This window comes from Zingiber officinale, chromosome 9A, assembly GCF_018446385.1.
Source record: "Zingiber officinale cultivar Zhangliang chromosome 9A, Zo_v1.1, whole genome shotgun sequence".
Lineage (NCBI taxonomy): Eukaryota > Viridiplantae > Streptophyta > Magnoliopsida > Zingiberales > Zingiberaceae > Zingiber > Zingiber officinale.
This window is the reverse complement of record NC_056002.1, coordinates 40,806,004-40,822,582: the sequence shown is the minus strand read 5'-3', so window position 1 is coordinate 40,822,582 and position 16,579 is coordinate 40,806,004. Positions and strand designations below refer to the sequence as shown.

The window sequence follows — 16,579 nt, the reverse complement described above, 5'->3', positions numbered from 1 at the left end:
TTAGATGTTGAGTAGCCCTCAACTTCTAAATCCATGCCTCCATGATGTGAGCTACTTGGCTCACTTGACTCCTCTTCATGACTTGAAGTGGAGTTCTCCTCATGGAACTTAGCCAAGTTGTTCCACAACTCCTTGGTATTGTTGTAACCACCTATCTTACACAATATATCGTTAGGTAATGAGAATTCAAATATTTTCATTACCTCGTCGTTGATTGTGGATTGGTGGATTTGCTCCTTCGTCCACTTCTTCTTCTCAAGAGGTTTTCCTTCTTTATCCATCGGAGGAGTGAAACCTAATTGTACACAACTCCAATTTTCAATGTTAGTCATAAGGAAATACTTCATCCTTACCTTCCAATACGCGAAGTCGTCGCGATCGTAGAAGGGTGGAATTGTGATGTCTTCTCCGAGTTGATCCATTCTCTAGCTCGTGCTCCCCTGGGTGTCAATCCAATGAAGAGCGACCTCGCTCTGATACCACTTGTTAGGATCGACGGTCGCGGCTAGAGAGGGGGGGTGTGAATAGCCGCCCCAAATTCTTCGCATTTCTTCCTATGATTAGGGTTAGAGCAGCGGAAATGAAACCGTAGAAACGAAAAGGAAGAAGACAACCCTCAAACTCGATGGATGTAACGAGCTTCCGAGGTGATACTCCTACTCCTCGGCATGTCCGTAAGGTGGGCGAGCCCTATCAATCCGTCGGTGGATGAGTCCCCGGAGAACCGGCTAATAAATACTCCTTGTGGGTGGAGAAACCTCGCCACAATAGCTTGCAATAGCAATATGGAAATACAAAGAAGAGCAAAAACAAAATACACAATGAATGTACAAATACTCGCTTGCCTTCTCGTCGACTGAAGTCTTGGATGAAGCACCAACTTCACGGACGAATGCCAACAAGCAACTCAGTCGAAGAAGCTCACACGAAGCTTCGGAGCTCAGCAAAGCTCAAGAGCACAGCTTTCAGAAGAACAGCAGCTCAGTTCAGAGGAGGAAGAAGAAGGAAGAAGTAGTTGCCCTCGATCTCCTTTTATAACCTCTGATATCCTGAGCCAACCTGTGAACCTGCAAGCAAAAAGCCAGAACACAGAAGCCCGAAATAACCTAGCCGTTGAGTCACAACGGTTAGTCCTGGACCGATCAGGCTCCACCCTGATCGGTCCAGGATTCTTCTGATCGGTCATGGAGACCGATCAGGCTCTATGCTGATCGGTACCCAGACCGATCAGAATGCTTTCACAGAGAGTTGCCCAACTCTCTGTGCGTACCCTGATCGGTCCCGGGGACCGATCAGGCTTCCTGCTGATCGGTCCCCAGACCGATCAGTAAGCTCATAAAGGCACACTGATCGCTTTCTGATTGGTCTACAGACCGATCAGGAAACCATAGTATCAGTGGATCGGTCACTAGACCGATCCAGGTCTTGGTTTTTGCCCAAACCAAGTCCAAACAAATATCCGGTCAACCTTGACCTCTTGGTACATCATGCTTAGCATCCGGTCACTCTCTTGACCTGCTAAGACTCCCCACCAAGTGTCCGATCAATCCTTTTGACCCACTTGGACTTTTCTCTTCGTGTCAAGTATCCGGTCACTCCCTTGACCTACTTGACCTTCTCAACACCAGATGTCCGATCACCCTTGATCCATCTGGATTTTCCCTTGCCCAGCTTCACTCACCAGGACTTTCACCTAGCTTCACTCACTAGGATTTTCACCTGGCTTCACTCACCAGGATTTTCCAACTGCCTGGCTTCACTCACCAGGACTTTCCCACTGCCTGGCTTCACTCACCAGGACTTTCCCACTGCTTGGCTTCACTCACCAGGACTTTCACCTAGCTTCACTCACTAGGGTTTTCACAACTGCCTGGCTTCACTCACCAGGACTTTCCCACTGCCTGGCTTCACTCACCAGGACTTTTCCGTCTGCCTGGCTGCACCTACCAGGACTTTCCACATCCGGTCCAGAGAACGAGCTACCGAGCCCTCTCTGACCACAGTTCGGGGAACGAGCTACCGAGCCCTCTCCGACTTCCATCCAGTCCAGAGAACGAGCTCCCGAGCCCTCTCTGACCACAGTCCGGAGAACGAGCTATCGAGCCCTCTCCGACTTCCCATGTGCCAAGCTTCCATACTTGGACTTCTCCGTGCCAAGTCTCCATACTTGGACTTTTCCCGTGCCAAGCTCCCTGCTTGGACTTTTCACCATGCCAAACTCCTTGCTTGGACTTTTCACCATGCCAAACTCCCTGCTTGGACTTTTCACCATGCCAAACTCCCTGCTTGGACTTTTCCCATGCCAAGCTCTCTGCTTGGACTTTTCCCGTGCCAAGCTCCCTGCTTGGACTTTTCCGAGTCAGGTCAACTCACCTCGGGTCAACCAGGTCAACCTTGACCACGGGTTGCACCCACAATCTCCCAAGCTTGTATCCTTGTAAAACATCAAGATACAACTTTTCTGTTCACGTCAAACATTGTCAAACATAACTCGTCAAACATCAAAACACAACTCGAGTCAAGTCAACTCGAGTCTGGTCAACCAGGTCAACCTTGACCTAAGGTTGCACCAACACAGGTCTGGTCGCCTGGACCATGCTAACACACCCCCCTTTGAATAGCGCTTAATGAGGTAGCCCTGGGGGCGCCCAGGGGGTCCGGGTGCCTGGACTAGGTCCGCGCGCCCGGAACCATCTAGGTGCCCAGAACCGTCCAGGCGCTTGGAACCGTCTGAGCACCCGGAACCATCTGGGCACCTGAACTTGGTCCAAGCACATGGGTAATCAATAGCCCATTGACTGTCTGATTTCTTCCCATTCCAGCTATATTCACTTGGGTAATTTCAGCCACTCGAAATAGGGTTCACCCGAACCCATTTTCTAGCCTTCTCCTCAAGCAAGCTTTCGTTCCGTCTTCTTGTCCCTCGGAAATGCTGCGCACTTCCTTCTCATCTACCAATGTAGTCTTCCACAACACCTTATCCTTTAGACGCACCAAGCCTGTCGACTCTCTCCCATGTCGTTCTTCTCGCTAGCTGTGTCTTTTACTCGACTTCCTATGCTATTAAGTTCTTGCACACTTAGACACAAGACATCAAACAAATACAAGACCTAACTTAACTCAGTTGACTACATCAAAACTACCTCAGGATACTAACAATCTCCCCCTTTTGATGTGCATCAACCTAAGTTTGAGTTACAGAAAAAAACATAAACATGGTAAAAACATAGAATAAAATAATAGTTAAAACTAGAATTTTACAAACCAAATTTCAAGTATAACCACCTCTAAACTTAAGCACTCATCTCTCATTCTCCCCCTTCGATCATAGTAAAAATAAAGTTAGGGAAAAATAAAGTTAGAAAAAAATTAAAAAAATTTTCTAAGGATTAAGGAAACATAAGTCAAGGTAAAAAAAACTTTTACAAAATAATTTTAAAAAAAAATCTAAGTTTTCCAAGATTTAAGAATCATATTTGCAAATTTAATGTTAAAAATAATTTAATATTACAAAATAAAATAAAATCTTAGAGGGCAATAGAAGTATTTAAATATGTAAAAAATTCATGAAATATTTGTAAGTATTTTAGCATAGATAAATTATTTTGTATAGAACCATAGTTTTTATAAGTTAAATTTTAAAATTAGATTTTTATACAAATAAATTTTCAAAATATTTGTATGTATTGAGAAGAGAATGCACAACAAATGGAAAATTAAAATTTTCAAAGTTCTCAAAATTTTTTAGCTTTAAAAATAATATTTTCCTTAATTAATCCATATAAAATTCATTGTGTATCAAAAATTTACAAAAAAAATATATTTTCAAATAAAATTTCAAGGGATATGTCACTTTAAAAAAATTAGATAAGAATTTTGAAAATAATAATTGTATAAAAAATGTTTAAGATAGACAATATTTTTTTTCAAAAACAAATATTTTAAAAATAATTTTATTAATCAAAAAATCATGCTAATTTTTCTTCTTATTCAAAATATAACGGTAATTTTTTGAAAAATCAGATTTGTCAAAATACATCTCCGAAACATTTTAAATTTTAGATTATAACTTTTAATCAAAAATTCATAAAATAATTTTATATCGAAGAAAAATTTTGAAAAATTTTTACTAAGGGATTTTTCATTCTTGCAATAAATGAAAAAATTTCGGAGATAAATATTAAGAGTAAGCATACACTTAATTTTGAACGTGAAATTAATATTTCTAAACATAAAATATCCATAATTATTTATTTAGACTAAGCAAGATTTGGGGACCCAAAATAAATTTTTACCTATTGGGTTAATAAGAGATTTCATGGGTACATATTTTTATGATACTTTTCTAATTTAGCCCTTATGGTATTTAGGATACCAATTTAGGCTTCTATAATTTTTTTTTCAAGTATTTTGATTAACACATGCAGTGTTTCTTGATTTTTCAATTTGGTCCTTCAATTTTTTATTTTCATCTTTTAATTTATCATATATTTCTAAGGGACATGTATTTGATAACATTATTTTCAATTCTATTATTTTTTTTCCATATTATTGTTTTTAGATTTAAGTTTATATAAGGATATACTCATAGATTTAATACATGAATATAATTGGTCGGGAGATAGTAAACATACCTCACTTACCAGATCTACTCTAAAGCTGGTTTCTTCCTTCTCGCTGTAGCTTTCTTCTAAGAAGCGCCCCAATCTATGCTCTCCTCATGGTGACTTTGCATTAGTGCAAGTCCAACGTAATCCTCCAAATCAAATTCTGATGATGACTCATCCCAAGTCGCCTTTAGGATTTTGTGCTTTGTTGTACTTGATCCTTTCTTGTTGTCTTTCTTCTTCATCTTTGGGTAGTCCTCCTTGATGAATCCCTCTTCATTACAATTATATCATATTATCTTCCTTGCTCTTCTTTTCTTTGCCTACATTTGATTAAACTTATTACTTCTAAAAAATTTCTTTAATTTCCTTACCATATATGTTGTTTCATCATCGTCAAGGGAAGTGTTGGCGTCTAAATCATCCTTCTTGACATTTAGTGTAATATTGTTTGATTTTTCTATTTCCTAAGAATCTATACATCGAGACTCATGAAGTTCAAAAGTTGAAAATAAGTTTTCAAAAGTATTTACCTCAAGGTCCTTAGAGATGCAGTAAGCATTTACCAAGGCTGACCACTCTTAAGTTCTCAAAAAATCATTGTGTACCTTAAAGAGTTACGATTTGTTACTTTTTCTCTGAGGTTGTTGAGATGGGTGATTAGATCTTTCATCCTTGCATGGAGTTGAGCTACCTTCTCTCCCTTGTTCATCTAAAGGTTCATTAGTTGACTTCAAAGGATGTCCTGCTTTGCGAGTTTAGCTTCCGAAGTATCTTCATTGTAAAATATAGTACCCAAATATTAATTAAATAATAAGGTTATTTGAGAAATGATCTTATTGGATTTTTTAGAAAATTTTATAAATTTTTTAGGATTTAAATAGAGTTTGTATAACATGTTTAAGGGGATGAATCAATTGGGCTTAGGAGATGAATCAATTGGGCTCGATGCCTATTTAGAATATCTAATTAAAGTGGGAGTTTATTGAGGAGTTAACTTATTTTTTAATGAATTTAAACCTAAGTACAAAATTCCCGATTCTTTTTCTTTTCTTCTCGCTCACTGCCGCACACCTCCTCACCCGATCCCCTTCCTCATCTTCTTCACCCATGCCCAAACCTCCATCTCTTCTCACCGACGCCGAGCTACTTTTCTCCTCTGCCGATCCCCAGAGGCTGATGGATCGTCTTCCTCCGCGGGTCGTCACACCATGTGAGCAGATCTTCAGCCAAGAAAGGGAAAGGCCGAGCCCTAGCGTCGATTTTCCCTTGTTGCATCACTGTGCATCGCGTCTCTGATCTTTGTGATGCACTACTCCGGTCAACATTCTTCCTCCACTCCCCATTGCTGATCGATTGCATGCCACTGACGTTGCAGATTCGCCCGATCTCAGGTGATTTCTTCCTCCTTACGAGATCTCAGGCGATCGTCTACCATGGCCATCACCCAATTTCCTTTTCGGCCACTAGAAGATCCACAACCACATTTTGTTGGGTTTTCGTCAGATAGGGATCTACCAATATGAAATTGTGGTAAGGCATTTTGATTTTTGGGGTTGTAGAGAACTAATTTTGTATTTCTCATTTGGTTATGTTGGTGATGTAGGATGTATGTTTGATGAAATGCCTTAATTCCTCTTGTCTCCTTTGTTCACATTGACAATGCCATTAGCGGCCATCTTTCGTTGTGAGCCGCTGCTAGGGCAGTGACTATCCACTGCAAGATGTTGTGAGGTATGAGAATCTTTTCCTATGTTGTTCACTCATGTATTTGGAATTTGATTAGTGGTAGTTATGGGAGTAAACAATCTTAGTATATGGAATTGGAAATTAGCCATGGATTCAGGAATGATAAAACTTGGAGGTTGTTTTGTAGAGATTAATTTTCTATTAATGATGAAGTTGCTGATATTAATTAGATCTGTTGAATGGTAAATAGAATGATTAATGAATCATGTATTTGGAGGATTATTAAGGTGGATTAATTTAAGAATAGTTGATAGATGATTTAATGGGGTTAATTATAGCATGATTATATCTATAGGAAATTGGATTGAAATAAGGGAGTTGTTATCCGATTCAGTATAGGTTGTGTATAGAGATTTGGTTGCATTTTTGTGATGGATTAAGGGTGGACTTATTATCTAATTAGATTTGGATAATTTGGTAGAATTAAACATGGTTTCCTAATCAAATTTAGGATTAAGTTTTAGATTTAGCTAGTTGTATATGTGATTAGCTAAATTATACATCATGTGATTTGCAAGATGTTGATTTGAGATGAGTGTTTTAATGTGAGATTCTTTAGCATGATCGACATATAAAGGCAGGTACTTCCTGCTTTGTCTCTTTAGTACATTAATCTTAGTGCATGAGCTATATATTCAGATACTTACTGTGTTTATCTTGACTCCACTCGTGTAACACCCCACCCTCCTCACTACTAGACTGTGAGGGTGAAGCGCTACTGGACTACTAACTTTACTTAACTAACATTGCACACATGTTAATAGTAATTCCTAAAACTCTCGGAGAACTCAAAACATACAATTAACTAGCAGCGGAAGACTAAATGACTCATCTAATACATTCTTAATAAATGACAATCTTAATAAATTCTTATGCTAGGTCCCAAGACTTCTATAGTCTAGGCATCACACATCCATCCGCACCTCCTTGTCGTCTTCCTTTGCTATAACTTTTCATTTCCTTTATCTGCAGTAAGAGGAAAATGCATCTATAAGCAAAATTGCTTAGTAAGCGTTATCTAACTCACAAAACTCGAATATGCATGTGAATATACTGAAATCTAAAAGCTGAATGCTCAAAAGGAAAACTTCTCATGCTCATCTACAAGCAAAAGAAACATACTGAAATGCTAAACGTGTAAAATAAATCTATACAATCATGTTAGCATAATCTTGCTGAATTTTAAACACTTTCTGAATCTTATTTCACTTGTTTAAAAGCTTATACTTTAATACTTCAAAATAATAATCAACTTTCTTCTTGGGTCCAGGCGTAGTACCATCTTATGCGCGTTCCCTAATAAGTTGGAGTAGCGAGCCACCAATCCTAAAAGAGTAAACCTCGATCTACCAGGGCCAAGACCTCGGAATTGGACACCTGGATTTGTTTAACGACAACCTCGGAAGTCGGGTACTAGCCTCTTAAATAAAGTAAAATACTTGTTATCTTTTATTACTTCTAATATATAATGCCTCGACATTTTCTTTAAGCACCTTGTGTGCCAAAATCCCTAAAGTCTTGACTTTGGGATTTACTTAAGGCCTTGGTCTTTCTCTTTTTTTTCTTTATCTTTCTTACACTTGTTAATACTTCTAATAAAAGAATGGTTCTTTAAAAACTGAAATGTTTAAACAAATTCTAACTTTGAAATGCATAAACAAAAATCTGCATACTATGCTAATCAAAATTCTGCATACTATACTAATCAAGATTCTGCATTCTATGCTACACTATTTCTGCATACTATGCAAACATAAATTCTGCACTATAATACTTAACCAAACTGCACTATAATTTTTTTCTTTAAAAACTGCACTATAAGTTCCACCAAAAATCTGCACTACAAGTTCCACCAAAAATTTACACTATAAATTCCACCAAAAATCTGCACTACAAGTTCCACAAAAAATCTGCACTATAAACTTTTAAAAAATCTGTACCATAAGCTCTTAAGAAATCTGCACTACAAGCTCTAAAGAAATCTGCTCTAAAGAAATCTGCATTTTAAGATCTAAGAAATCTGCACTACAAGCTTAATTAAAATCTGCACTGTAAGCTTACATAAAAATCTGCACTATAAGCTTAATTGAAATCTGCACTATAAGCTTAATTAAAATCTGCACTATAAGCTTAATTAAAATATGTACTATAGGCTTAATTAAAATCTACACTATAAGCTTAATTAAAAATCTGCACTATAAGCTTAATTAAAATCTGCACTATAGGCTTAATTAAAAATCTGCACTACAAGCTTAATTAAAATCTGCACTATAAGCCTATATAAAAATCTGCACTATAAGCTTGATTAAAAATCTGCACTATAGGGTTAATTAAAAATCTGCACTACAAGCTTAATTAAAATCTGCACTATAAGCCTATATAAAAATCTGCACTATAAGCTTAATTAAAAATCTGCACTATAGGCTTAATTAAAAATCTGCACTATAAGCGCTTCTCATGCTTTGAATTCAAGAAGAACAAAGGTCCGAAACTACTCCTACTGCAGGTGAGAAGCACTTACCTTGCTTCTTGGACTCACAACCGAATAAAAAGGGCTTCTAGGACCTTGGCCGGCCGCTGGAGACGATGCCCTAACTTTCTTTCGTTTTTCTGCCTGAGCTCCACCATCGTACGCAGAAGAGAAGGAGATAATGAATTAGGTCACGGGAAAACAGAGCATCAACTTATCCTTTTTATAACTTAATATTTCTGTTAACTCCTTAAATAAATTCGCTATCTTTTCTAAACAGACAAATCCAATATCAACTTATCCCTTTTATAATCTAATATTCTGTTAACTATCTTAAATAAATTCATTACCTTTTCTAAACAGACAAATCCAACATCAATTTATCTCTTTTATAATATTCTGTTAACTATCTTAAATAAATTCGCTACCTTTTCTAAACAGACAAATCCAAGATCAACTTATCCCTTTTATAATCCAATATTCTGTTAACTATCTTAAATAAATTCGGTACCTTTTCTAAACAGAAAAATCCGTTTGCACACCTGGTCAGCCGAGTTTTGACCGAGTCAAAGGTCGTGGGTTCAATTCTCAGCTTGAACATTTTTTTGTCGAAACTTCCTTCGTTTAGTAAAAATATCAAACGACCTCCAAAAATTACATAAAAATACTCTAAAAATTTCTAAAAATCTCTAGTATTTTTCTAAAGTATTTCTAAATATTTTTAAGAACTTTTAGAACTCATAATAAGGAAAATTGGGTCGTTACAACTCGTATCTTTCTCCAGTGCTTGATGCTTATCCACTCGATCTTTGAGCTACTTGTTTCTATATCTATACAGTTTCTCATTGTTATCTATGATATTTAGCAGATACTAGATACTGGATATATATAGATACTAGATACCAGACTTACTTGCTTTGACTGATGTTTATTCATGTTTCTTATAGAGCATGCGGGCTCCATGTAGCATACCTGATTTCTGTTTATATATATATGATGACTGTTGCATTTTATGTATCATGTCATTGCATGCATGCCGGTGACCATATCTCCCTTGTGGTTGAGAGGGTCATTGGGCAGGGCCGCACACTCGGCCACTCAAGGGCAGTGGTAGCTGAAGTGTGTCGCTTGTCCTGTCGTGCCCCCACTAGCTCACTTAGGGGTAGTGATAGCTGGAGTTACGGGCAGCAGGGACCCCCGTCGCAAACTTAGCTAGTTAGCTACTATACAATTATCCCCTCGGCCACTCGAGAGTAGTGGTAGTTGGAGTGGTGTACAGTCTATCACTGACCCAACCTCTCGACCATACAGGGGTCATGGTGCAAAGGGGTGGGTGGGAGTGACCATCCGTGCATACACTTTTGTTATTATACTTGCTTATGCTGTTGTTGCTTACTTGCGCTGTCATGCTTACATATGTTGAGATATATATCTGTTATTTGTGATTAGACACTGGCTTACTTATTGGTAATATGTATATACCTCACATGTTACCCTTGTAGTTATGAGTAGTTTGTACTACTTTTGACATTCTATTACTAGTTTAGGATATGGTTTCAGGTGTGGACATTGTTATGATATCACTTTAGTATCTGCTATTTTCCCTATGAGACTGCATATCTTTGTATTTCTAGTTCTTTATTATGTTCATGCACTATCTGTCTATTACTCGCTGAGTCTTAGTATTCACCACCCTGTAAACTGGTTTATTTCGCCAGGTAGCAGGTAAAGGATTTATGGAGTCGCCTGGAGATCCAGTCCGCCAGTCCCATGTCATATTGAGCGACTCTTCCATTATTGCTTCCGCTCTTAATATTGGCTTTCGACTTATTCATGTATTTGTATCTTTTGTTTAGAGGTCTGCTTTGTGGTTTCTTATATTTGGTTTAATATTATGGTGTCAAGCCGAGCCGGCTCGCAGTTAGTTGTATCGTAGTTTTGTGATCATTATTTTGTGATCCCGCTGTGTTTTGTACAGCCATGTGGGATGTTTAATATATATAACTATGTGGTTGTGATTGTTTTGTTCCAGCTGAGTGGGCTGAGTATATAACTGCATGGTTGTGTATATTCCAGCCATGTGGGCTAATATATATGGTGATATGGATATGTATATATGCTTCAGATTGTCACTAATACAGGGGAGATGTTATCGGATTTTCGTCTGGCAAAGACTCCTCTGGGGCGTGACATTCATGAAGCTCCAGGAATTTTTCCTAGAGATATTTGGTGGAGTCGTAGATTTAATCTGGCTGACCTCCTGGGGTGGAAGAACACTAAGCAAATGGAACTTTGCTTTCTTATTAGCTATGAAGTCGGCTTATTCCTTCTTCGTCCATGTGTATTCTTCTTTCTTGACTCCATGCTGATCCATAGGAGATACAAAATCACATTTTATAAATATTAATATTTCAAAATTAGTCTTAAAGAATGCCTCTATGTGTTTTTTTCACGTTACAAAATCTCCCTCAAATTTTGGCTGGTAAATGCTGGATCTGGCCATTTCTTTTAGTTTGAATGGTTGTTAGTCCTTTTGAAGCGAGCCTGGTTTTAATACCACTTGTTAGGACCTGAGTGCCCGACAAGAGGGGGTGAATTGCTCTAAAAAAATATGACCAAATCTTTCTCGATCTTATATCTTGATTAAGACAAACACTTGTATAAAAAGAATCAATAAGCTAATTAATTAAGGAAAGAGGTATAGAAATTTACTTAGTTTACAATCAGAAGATTGTTAATGCAAGACTATGAAAATTTCCTTCGGGTAAAGTAACCTCTTACAACCTTGACAGTTCATTAGAGTAGTAGAACACTAAAGAAATTCGATGACAAGTTAATTGTGGAACTACTGAGACCAGGGCTCTATTTATAGCCTACTGATCGAATATAACTATTTGCTGATGTGATAGCTCTGAGCGCCTAGAAGTGCTCTGGATGCCCTGAAGGGCTCCAGGTGCCTAGACGTGGCTAAAGTTTTATCCATGATGCAACAGTTCATAACGACTCAGCAAAGATAGACTTTTCTGGTGTGAGCTCCCGGGCTAGGTTCGGGCACCCAGACTATGATGACACATCCCCCTTCGAACAGCGCTCGTTGAGGAAACCCTAGGGGTGCCTAGGGGGTCCAGGCGCTCGGACCGTCCGGGAGCTTGGACTTGGTCTAGGTGCCTAAATAGTCAATAGACCGTTGACTGTCCGATTTCTCCCCATTCCATCTCCATTCACTTAGGTGATTTTAATCACTCAGAATAGGGCTCACCTGAACCTACTTTCTTGCTTTCTCCTCAAGCAAGCTTCTGCTTCAACTTCTCGTCCCTCGAAAATGTTACGCGCTTCTTTCTCGTCCACTAGCGTACTCTTCCATAGCACTTCGTCCTTCAGACGCACCAAGCCCATCGACTCTCTCTCAGGCCATCCTTCTCGCTAATTACATCTTTCGCTCGACTTCCTATGCTCCTAAGTTCCTACACAGTTAGACATAAGACATCAAACAAACACAGAACCTAACTTAACTCGGTTGACTACATCAAAACTACCTTGGGGTACTAGCACTTATAAATTAATCCAACCCAATCGGTTAGCCATCCTGTTGGTGTAGGTTGCACTAACGGTCGAACTCAGGCTTTGATAAATGATAAAGTAAGTTAAGTTAGGTTTATTATGATCTAACAATGTAACTAAGTGTGCAGGAGAAGTCCAGATAGGTTGACAAGTTGATTGGATATCTGGCAAGAAATCCAGCTAGGTCGACGGGCTAGCCGGATAGCTGGTACAAAGTCCAGATAGGTCGACGGGCTAACCGGATATCTGGCACGAAGTCCAGCTAGGTCAATGAGCCGATTAGATTGTTGGCACGAAGCCTAGACAGATCGACAGGCTAACCGGATGTCTAGCAAAATGGTAAGTTAAGGTAAGTAACTAGAGGGGAGTGACTTGGTGAGGACGCTTTCCCCGTTTGAGGGAAAATTAGGCATTGATCCAACTTAGATCCATTTCAGAAATCTAAATTGAGATCTTGACTAGATTCTGGTCTCGAGGAGACAGAATCTAATTACTACTCTATTTTTTATAAATTGTGCTAACTTTTATTTTGCAGGATAGTATAATGTTTATTGCCTCAGACTAATCTTTTTCTTGCAGGAAAAAGCTTTGTCGGAAAAAGGGGTCCAGGTGCTTGGAAGGGATCCGAACGCCCGGAGCTGGTCCGACCGCCCGGAATGCAAAACTCTATCTCATCGCAAATGTGGAGCACGCTGATTGGCTAGGCCGACGTCACGGTCCAGACGCCCGGAAGGGATCCAGGCGCCCGTAATTGCTTATATAAGTAATCTTCCACCAAGAGCCAAACACAACTTTGTACCACGATTGCTCTATTGCGCACTGCTCCAAAGACGCTCCTGCGATGCTGCGAAACACCTCCAACAACCTGCGACTTAGTTTTAATTTCCTTATTGTCAGTAATTTAGTTTTATAGTTCTTGTACTAATCTTGTAACTCTTTTCACGAACTATTAGTAGATTGTCTAACGAAAGCACTAAACGAGTGCGGGCCTTGGAGTAGGAGTCGATGAAGACTCCGAACCAAGTAAAAACTTGGTGTGTTAGCATTGTTCTTATTTTTCTATTTTCGCTGCTTACTCGATTAAGTTTCAACGATCGCTATTCACCCCCCTCCCCTAGCGAACTTTATGATCCAACAAGTGTTATTAGAGCAGATACTGCTCTGATTTAGTGCAACCACTAATCAGGCAAAGGGGGTGATTTTTTTTTCTTTTCAATTTTAAGGTTTTCAACATAATCCAAATTAGTATAATTACCTCTTTGAAAAATTTCTTTTCGTAGAAAATTAAACTGAACTGGTGCAACACCAATTCAATCTTAAATTTTTACTTTTTCTCCCAGACTGCTAAATCAAAGATCAAGTCTTGGGATTCTCTTCCTTATTTCTTTGTATACAGGAATTATGACCCAAATTGAGGGATTCAACATTGTCCGTCCTCCCCTCTTCAATGACGATGACTTCCCATATTAGAAGAAGCAAATGGAGGTCTATCTAAAGACCGACTTCAACTAGTGGTTCAGCATCACCAGAGGCAATAAGGCTCCCGTCGACAACTCTGGAAATCCAATGGACCCGAAACAGTGGAATTCGAAGATGAAGAAGAAAGCCCAAATAGACTTTAAAGCTCTCAACACCCTCTAGTGTGCGCTAACAAAGGAGGAACTGAACCGCATCTGTCCACATGAAAATGCAAAAGAACTGTGGGATAAGCTCATCGAACTGCATGAGGGAACCAGGGATGCGAAGGTAACCAAACAAGATCTCTACTTGAATAAGTTATTTAATATTAAAATGTAGGAAGGAGAATCTGTGAGCCAACTCCACGCGAGGATAATGGACATCCTCAATGGACGTCACACTATCGGCCACCAAATGGAGAATTGTGATCTAATAAGGTACGCCCTAAACGTATTTCCTCGAAATGCATTGTGGGCATCCATCGTGGATGCTTACAAGATTTTGAAGAATATTTCTAAATTAAAACTTGACGAATTATTTTGTGAACTCGAACTCCATGAGCAAACTAACTCAAAACAGGCTGAGAAAGGAATTGCTCTTTTTACAGGTTCCTCTAAGGAAAAGTCAAGAACCAAGCATGAATCTGAAGGTGAGTCTGACCAAGACTCAGAAGATGAAGAATACCTGGTGAACTTAGTAAGAAAAATATTCACCGAGAGAAAGAATAACTTCAGCAGAAATGACTTGCAGAAGATCAACTCCACTAACAAACCAAAAAATGTGACCTACTTCAGATGCAACAAGAAGGGTCATTACAAGAACGAGTGCCCAAAGCTGAAGAATGACAAAAACAAAACAACCAAGAAGAAAGCACTCAAGATGACATGGGGCAAATCATCAGATGAATCAGATGCTGAAGATTAGAAGCACCGAAGTTACCTCACGCTGATGGCCCGCGAATCAGAATCGGAGAACGAATCAGAAGACGGGTCCGAACCTGAATCAAACCACGAGTCCGTACTCATTTCTGAAGGTTCTGATGAGGTATGCTTTAATTTAAGAAAAAAAGGTTTTTAAAGTCATTGCATGCTTAAATTGAAAACTAACTAAAAATGAAAATCAAAATAAGATGCTTCTTGAGGAAAATCAACACCTTAAGGAACAAAATGAAAATTCTAATTCAAATCAAGTTGTAAAACTTGAAGAGGAAAACTCAATATTAAAAATTAAAATTAATAAACTTAAAAGGTTGTCAAAACTTTACAACTAGATCTAAAAATTTATATTTAATTCTAAAAAATCAAAAAGTTGTATACAACAAATCTAGGCTTGGATACAAGTCCAGCACAACAAATAAATCATTTATGTCACTTGTAACTCAAAACAAAACACAAACTAAAGGTTGCACTACAATAAAAAAGGTATATGACAACGGATATTTTCTGTTATTGTAGGGTCAAAAAACTGTTGTAACTGACAGTGTTGTAAAATACATTTCCCTACGACAATGATTTTGAATTCGTATGTCCTTAAAAAGTAACTAACTACAACTTTTCTTGAATAAATAGGTAAAGCCCCTGAAAAAAATATACAAGGTATGTCCTTAAAGATGCTTAAAGCTAAACGTAATCTTAATAAGTGTTTCTTGTGTTGCAAAGTATGTGGTCCTTATGCCAAGTTAACTTATATATTATTAACATATTAGTAAAATTGTAAATTAGCTAGTTATAAAAGCATCAAAGATCACAGTTGGTTGGAGTTTACAATTTGGTGCATAGGAGAATACCAAAGTACCTTGTGTTATTGTCAAAGAATCCTGTAGTGATGCTCAGATTAGCAACACCGAGTTTGTGTTCTGCGGCAGCCCTTACTTGTTCTTCAACAGTATGTACCTGCACACATCGAGGCAAGAACAAGAACAAAAATTATATATAAACTAGAAAAGACAATTGTTACAAAAATAAGTTCAAAGAAAACATTTTAGGATATTCATTGACAGAAAAATCAAGGGAAAAAAAGACAATTGTAAAAAAAATTGTTTATAAAGTGGCAAGTATGATATCAGCATCCTTTATGTAAGCTTTACTAATGAATATACAACATACTGTCTCCAACCGTAGAACAAGTACATCCCTCTTTTGTCCAATTCGGTGGGACCTTGCTTGAGCTTGCAAATCAACCTACATCCTCAGGGAAAAACGTTAGATGACAATCCTAAACTAACAATAGTTATAAATAGGATCCCAAGAAGTGAATATTGCCTGTGGATTCCAGTCAGCGTCAAATAGGATGACAGTATCTACAGCTTGAAGATTTACACCAACCCCTCCAGCTCGAATGCTAATAAAAGCATCAGTGACACAACAATATCAGACAACGAATCACAAAGAATATACTAAAGATGGAAAATATTTAATTTTCCATTTGATGTGAAAAAATAGAAAACCTTAGGAGAAATATGAATGCTTGTGAGTCAGAACGGTTTAATTCATCAACTAAAGCTCCACGGTCAAGGCTAGAGGTGTGTCCATTCAAACAAAGGTACCTATATCGTTTCCCACAGATAATCCTCCATGACATCCAGCAACCTCGTCATTGTTGAGAAAAAAAGAACCTGGCACCATTCAGTGAGGAAACATCTAATCTAACAAGCATTGATTTTGGATGAAACAAAAAAAAATCTCCAACTAAAAAAATGAAATGTAACAAAATTAGGCTAAGCATCACAAACCTT

At 38.2% G+C, this 16,579-nt stretch overlaps 2 long non-coding RNA genes across 2 annotated transcripts; one reads left to right on the top strand and one right to left on the bottom strand.

Annotated features, from left to right (window-relative positions):
* The first annotated feature begins 5,647 nt into the window (after positions 1–5,647).
* On the top strand, positions 5,648–10,857 carry LOC122018593. Its single transcript, XR_006121833.1, has 3 exons — positions 5,648–6,140; positions 6,214–6,341; positions 10,545–10,857. It is a non-coding gene; the product is annotated as an uncharacterized LOC122018593 (long non-coding RNA).
* LOC122018594 lies at positions 7,279–16,017 on the bottom strand. The gene is made up of 3 exons (XR_006121834.1): positions 15,951–16,017; positions 15,640–15,737; positions 7,279–7,322 (listed from the first exon to the last, which is right to left on the bottom strand). It is a non-coding gene; the product is annotated as an uncharacterized LOC122018594 (long non-coding RNA).
* Between the last annotated feature and the right edge of the window lie 562 nt (positions 16,018–16,579).